Genomic DNA, 7,205 nt, shown 5'->3' with positions numbered 1-7,205 from the left:
ACCAAAAAAAAAAAAAAAAAAAAAAAAAATCTCTGTATAATCTCTTATACAATCTTATAGACTCTTCCACCCACTTTAAAATTAAATCAGGCACATGACCCACTTCCAACTGTTAATTAATCACCCCCATGAATTGTACATGTAATTCAGAGGGGGAAATTGTGTCTTTTATTATTTCAAACTGAAAATTTCCAAAAGCTACAAATTACCTATTAAGTCTTGGTCTAGACCAGTCGTTCTCAACCAGGGTCCAGTTTGCCCCAGAGGGGACATTTGGCAAGATCTGGAGACATTTTGGGCCGCCACAACTGGGGTGGGGAGGGAGGCAACACTTCTGGCATCTGGTGGGTGGAGGCCAGGGATGCTGCTAAACAGCCTACAGGGCACACGGCAGCCCTGCAGCAGGGTGACCTGGCCTAAAATGTCAACAGGGCCAAGGTGGAGAAACTGTGCTCTAGATAAAGGCAAATACGCTTGGCCTTCAATATTTGTATCTTTGGCAGTCATCAAAGGAGAAAAATCCCATTTTCCTTGAGATCTAAGGTTGGCTTACATATATGTTTACTAAGGACATATTTACTCCTTTCCATATAAATGAAACAGGTTCTCAATCTGAATCTGGGAACATTAAAGAAATACTGTGATGATGGTGGAGCTAGGCAGGGTGCATTTTAAATGCATATTTCATCAGTCTAAATGGATGGAAATTAATATCTCATAAAATAAAATGATTATCTAGTTACATTCCATACAAAACCAAAATCAATACACTGCATCTTACTTAACCTGCAATTAGTGTTTTAAAGAACTAAACCAAGGAAATGCCATTCTCTCCCATTTCTTGCTAGCTGGGTACACATTTCTGAGCGTGAGGCATTAAAAAGCAAACAAGCAGACAAAGCCCCCCTTTTTTTAAGCAGATTTTTCCAGAGCATAAAAAGCTTTCTGAATCATTCTATTTTATTTACTATAGATTCCATCATTCTTTAGTGAACAAAACATGCAGCCCATTCTGTTGGCTATGCCTGCCTGGCTTTCCAAATACCCTCAAAACTGGGAAGAATCGCATACTTTGTGGCCCCACTGTGTGTGTGTGTGTGTGTGTGTGTGTGTGTGTGTGTGTGTACGCGCGCGCGCGCGTGTGTGTGTGTGTGTGAGGTGGGTGTGGGAGTCCTTCAGCCAATTGTTTCCATAAAGTCTTAAGAGCAGGTGCTGAGATTCTCTAAAATTCCTTTAGTTCTAGAACATTCTGTGTGGCTGTGTGGTGTCCCCAGCATGAGGATGGGCTTCGGGCAGGAAAAAAAGCGTGTTCCTAGAGTTGGCCTAGAGCTTCCAGGCTAAAACCTTGGAGGAAAGAATGGCTGACAGCTACAGCATTTCGACCCTTCCAGGCCACCGTTCCTTTTCCTGAATTATAAGACCAAAGTGGGCATACACACAAAGGCAAAAATAACAGCAATGACAAAAACGCCAAAGCATACCCAGCCTTGGCTGCCAGTGAGGCCCAGTTCCGCTGCTGAGAAAGAACAGTTGCTACAGTGCAGCTGGAGGAGCTTTTCCAGGGAACTGGTAATACCCTGGCTGTTAATGAATTATTTTTCGCCAGAATGTCGGATTCTTCCTGTGCTCCAGTAAACAGTCTGCTTCTGCCATGGGAAACAAAACCAGCTCCTTCCGAGGAGCTCAAGGAGGTCAGCCAAGGGTCCCCTGTGGGGGCAGCCCCCTCAGGAGCCAGAGCCACAGGCGCCTGACCTATAAATCACCGAAGCCCCAAGTTCATTATTCCAGCTCTTTCTGTTTCCTCGGGCCATGCCCAGGGCCCAGAGTAGGGCCCAGGAAGACCACAGTGCCTGCTGTGAGCCTTCCCCCACCCTCCTGAACTGCCCCTTGCTCAGGGCTCCTCATCGGTGGCACCACATGTGTGTAAAACTGGCCTTCCTGGTGTTCATCCTGTCTCTCTCGCAGAAACTGCATTTATTCCCTTGCTCTTGGTTTCATCAAGCTGTCAGGAAATGACTACGTGCATCCCCCTCTTTTCCTTTCTCTTCTTTAAGACTGGCCCCAGACCCAAATAACCCACTCTCAGCACAAGGATGCCTACTTGGGACACTATTCTCCAAACACACATCCCCGGGAAGGATATTATTAGAGCAGGTGTCAAGGAAATCAGTCGCTCAGGAGGGAGACAGCTCTCCAGTGGGCAAGGACACTGGCCTGGGGTGGGCTGGGGTGGAGGAAAGGGCGGCCAGTCCTGCCCACCCCACCCCTGTCTTGCTCTCTCATCTCCAGTCAGTTTCAGGAGCCCACATTCCTCACGGAAGGTGAGTGAGCAAACATGCTCATGGGTAGGCTTGATGGGGACCCCCAAAATGGCACCTTAGCTACTGATAATCAAAGTTGCCTGATGCCAGACTGTTGTGGCTCTTGAGTCAGTCCCATGCCTCCCACCTGCCATGCGGATGGAGGGCGTTTATGCCCCCCAAAACTTCTGGAGGTGCTATGAGGCTGAAGACACAGGCTGGCAGAGCAGAGCTGCCTAATAGAAATACGTATGTAATTTTAAAGTTTCTAGCGGGCCCATTAAAAAGATTAAAAGGAACAGGTGACATTAATTTTAATGCTAGCTTATTTAACAACTATATTCAAAATATTATCATTTTAACATGTAATCAATATAAAAATTATTAATGAGCTATTTTGCATTCCTTCTTTGTACTAAGTCTTGGAAATCCTGTGCGTATGTTATCGTCATAGCATACCCTGCTTTGGACTAGCCACCTTTCACCTGCTGAAAAGCCACATGTGACTAGTGGCTACTATATGGGATGGTGCAGGTATAGTATATTTCCGTCATCACAGAAAGTTCTATTAGACAGTGCTGGGCTGAAAGACCAAAAAAGCTGTGGAAAGAACAGTGACGTGTGAGAGTAGGATAGGTGATAAGAATTACAGCAGAAATGGGAACTGCAAGGATCAGGATGTTCTAGGAGCCCAGCCCTACCTCTAAGTGGAGATTAAAATGGGCTCTTACGAAAGGCCCAGGGCCCATGCCGACATGGTGGGGGGCTGCGGGCTGCCCTCACAGAGGTGGCAAGGCCAGCGAGTACAATCATTACTTAAGGCATCTGCTGCTTGAGCAGCCTGTATCTTAGCCCTTCGGATCTGTTTAAGGCAGGGGCTGGGACAGAAGATCACCAAAGTCACGTATGTTCTTTCAATAACAATTCTGGGTTTGCAATCTAATTTGGTGAAGCAGATACAGAAACATGATCAAATTACGTGCGCCTGTGTCTGCGCGTGCATGTGTGTTCCTATGAGTGCTCTTGGCTGGAGAGAGGAGGAGGGTCATGTGCGAAATCCAGAAGTACTAACGTGGCCACCCAAATCACCTCCTCAGTAGCTGCCATCAGAACACAGGAGAGCGGTAGCCTTGAAAGGCTCATCAGAAATTGCGAGCCACAAAGGAGACGCCTTGAGTCTGGTAAGAATGGGATGATGGGCATCCGGGCAGACGGTCAGGTGGGAGGGAGAAGTGGCAATCAGAGGCATTCTCCAGGGACAAGCGCTGCCAACTCTGCAGCAAGGAGGTCACCCTGATCCCCAAAGCAAGCTTAATTCAGGGTCCCACACAGGCTTTTGTGCATGGGAGAGTGCAATTGGCCATCTTTCCCCTTCCTCAAGAGCCTCATTCTCTGAGGTCCCCCTCACATTCTGATCATGGAGGCAGCAGAGTCAGAAACACCTCGTATGTGGATTCAAATCCTGGCTCTCCCAGTGGCCCCAGAATTTCTAGGGGGTTAAAGGCCACCATCTGGTTGGAAGGGGGCTAAAAGACTTGCTTTGATGGTGCAGTTGCAGAGCAAGAACCCACCTTATCTTTACTTAGAGTTTATTTATTTGAGACGGTTAAGAGTCAGAAATACCTTACCTACCCTCTGGGCCCACCATGGACCTCAGGCTAATTACTTAATCTGCCTCATCCTCAGTTTCCTCGTGTATAAGATGGGAATGTATAAGATGCTCATCTCACATGGGCTCGTCGGCTTGGAACTACCCAGGGCTAGAACTGCAGCATGACACCCACCAGGCGCTCCGAGACCCCAACCAAGCACAAATCTCTGGATTTCTCCCTGCTGGTCTCCCTTGATAATAACTTACAGCTCCCTCCCACCACCATTCACTCCATCAGTTCCATCATTTAGTCACTCAACTCTCATTCATTACGCAACGGTTGGGTGTTGGGAATTCCAAGATGAAAAGGCACAGTCTTTCCATCTGAAACAGTTAAGGACTACTTGGGGTCTATCTACTTGGCACATAAGCATGTACCCTGGGTGGCTGGGCTGCCTCACTGGTGCCCCCCTCGCCCAGTGAGGTACTATATTTGGTAGGGGCTGAGGACTCCGGTCTCTGGGAGAAATAAACAAGAGGCTTGGGGGAAGGGTAGAGGAACATGTTGCCCCTTTAAGCCATAACCACTGAAGTCTGGAATCAGACACTCAACTGGAAATTTCTCTGAGCCTCAGATTCCTTATCTGTAAAATAATGCCTCTGTTACATCATGGTTTCCCACATGTAAAGTGTCTGGCAGACAGAGGGCAACAACAAATGTTAATTTCCTTCTTGACTTATTTCCCTCCACTATCCTCCTTCCCTGAATCTAAGGTTACAGAAGGAGCCAGAGAATAGACACTTGCTATTTTCTTACTGTAGATTCAGAGCACACTGTGTGTGGATGTCTCCACATACAGAATACCTCCATTCTGGGTCAAATGGTTCTGGGGAGACCAATCCTATCTAGTTTTCAGGTCATTATAGCTATAGGGATATATTGGTCTTCTGGTGCTATAGCACTTCCAGCAACACCTCGTCACACACCTTCCAGCCTTTTTCTTTCTTTCTTTTCTTTTTTTTTCTTTTTTTTTTTTTTCCATTTCAGGGGTCCTGTCTTGGTGGCTCTGCTTTCTGGCTACAAGACTTTTCATTTATTTTACAGTTCTTGACCAAAATGCCCATCAACCAAGTTCTCATATTGACAATTGGCATCACCTGGAAAGCTGTCTTCTCATTTGTTCCTGAGATGGGCAGATTTTCCTGGGCCAAAACTCACCTCTGGAGGTCTGGGGCTTCTTTGCATGATAAAGGACCTCCCTGGCTGGCTGAATGGTACCATGGGCTGGTGCCAAAGCAGCCAGTACCCCAAGATCCAGTCTGACTTGGCTCGTGGTGCCAGGCCACCTTGTCGACGTCTCTAGTGGGCATCTGTCAGAATGAGGCGGAAGCGCCCATTCACAGGATATTGTGTGTGGGGTGGGGGGTAGGTGGCTTCTCTGGGCTTCCAAGGGGCAGAGAAATCGGGATGCCACCGGGCTTATAGCCTTCCAGCCACCCCGCCTTCAGAAAGTAGCACAGCTCCCTGTGTTCCCCTTTGAGAAGAAAACACGGAGGACAAAACAGTGGGTAGGGACATGATGCTGCTCGGGTGAGCAGCTCCCATTCACTAGCCGCCCCACTGCCCTCCTCCCATGCTGCCACCCCTCTACTGGAACAAAGGCATATCACAACACGTTTTCAAAGTTATCAAAAGTCTCTTGGTCAATCAACAAACGATTCTGATGACGCAAAAGGAGGAAGAGAGACGTCTAGAAAACGGTGGGAGATTCCTTGGGAAAAGCACACAAAACCTTGCCCGATGCACGCAAGGCTAAGAATTGTTTTCTCCCCGCCGGCTGCTCTTCTCCCTGTTCTAAAGAGCAGCTTCCAAGAATCAGCTAAATAAAGGGATCACACTAGAGGATGAGAGATAATGCTAAACCAACAAAAACAAAGACCCAAATGAAACAGAGCCAGCCTGAGAATCCGCGGTTATCAAAACTTTGTTTGGCCGTATCTATTTATCATCGCTGCACACCCGGGCTCTGCGGAATATCATTCTGTTGATGTCACTTATCCTCAGCAAAATATTTACATATCCTTAAAAACGCCAGATGAGGGGGGCCGCCCCCGCACTGCCGCGAGCGGCCCCTCAAGCCCCGTCGCCGAGTTCTGGGTAGACCGTGAGGTGGGTAACGACGGTGGGTGGCTCCAGCGGGCACAGGTAAAAGCTGCTGACAGTTCTGGCAACGCGGCCACGCAGGCGCTGCGCCCTGCTCTGCCCACCTCTCCCCTACCTGACTCTGTAAGAAGCAGCCACATCCCCGATATGGTGTCAGCGTCTCCTCCTCCTCCCCCTGCCTTTCTCATTGATTAAGTTCTCAAACCATTGTTAAAGCCGGGTTGCTTTTCCCTGGAAAACTGGGCTGAATTCATTAAGCTTCCCCCATCACAAAAGGAATATTCATAAAAGTTTGGCAGGCAGAGAGGGAAGCTGACTGCGTGCCTCGGGGTGGGTGACAATTCGCTCCTCCACAGCCACCCTCTTCTTCCGTGCCCCATCCCTCTCTGCGTCCACCCGTCGTGCCCCAACCTACTCCAGGGACTTCTGACAGGGAAAAACAAAGCAGCAGCTGTTTGGCAACATTTCTACCCCCTCGCCGGCAACTGTGGTGGGATGCCATTTCCCCACCCAGGCGGAGCTTATCCTGAACAATAGTCGGGCTTTAAACGGCAAACAAGCAAACACACAGAGCATAACCCCAACCCCGAAAACGCCAACGCGGAGGAAGGCAAGAACTCCCTCCGCAGCAAAAGGCACCGCTGAAACGCACGCAAAAATGCAGCGAGAAGGCTGCTCGGTGCCTAACATGGCAGAAAGCCCGAGCTGGTGCGGCCACCCCGGGTCTGGGCATTGGGGGGCACGAAGGCTCGCGGGGCGCCGACGCACACTCACCCAGCTCCGGAAGGATGCGGGGCTGGCCGAGCGTCACAAAGACGAGCCCAGTGAGATCTGGCAAAACCCAACTTTCCACCCTGCTCGCCAGGGCCGCCGGATACGTCAACAGAATCCATCTTTCGAAGGGCCTGGAAGGCGCCGGGTTTTCCGGGCCGGGGCAGAGCGGCAGAGCCGAAGGCGGCCCGGTGCGATGCCCGGGCGCGGAGTCCGCCGCGCGCCGCCCTCTGCGCCCGCTGCCAGCGCCGGTGGCGGCCCGAAACCCACTTCGGGGCCCCCGCCCCGCCGCCCGGCGCCGCCTCCCCGGCCGGCCCCAGCCCCGCCGGCCAGTGCGCGGGGCCGGGAGCAGGAGCGGGGCCCGGGGACGCCGCACGGG

General features: G+C 50.3%; 1 protein-coding gene across 2 annotated transcripts in view; it reads right to left on the bottom strand.

The window, feature by feature from the left end:
- The window catches only part of RAI2 (retinoic acid induced 2), a 62,418-nt gene that overhangs the window by 54,673 nt on the left and 540 nt on the right, over positions 1-7,205 (bottom strand). The gene's annotated exons all lie outside the window — the stretch shown is intronic.

Source organism: Lipotes vexillifer, unplaced genomic scaffold (assembly GCF_000442215.2).
Source record: "Lipotes vexillifer unplaced genomic scaffold, Lipotes_vexillifer_v1.1 scaffold952, whole genome shotgun sequence".
In the NCBI taxonomy this organism is placed as follows: Eukaryota; Metazoa; Chordata; class Mammalia; order Artiodactyla; family Lipotidae; genus Lipotes; species Lipotes vexillifer.
The sequence above is the reverse complement of the archived record's forward strand: the minus strand, read 5'-3'. Positions and strand labels throughout refer to the sequence as shown.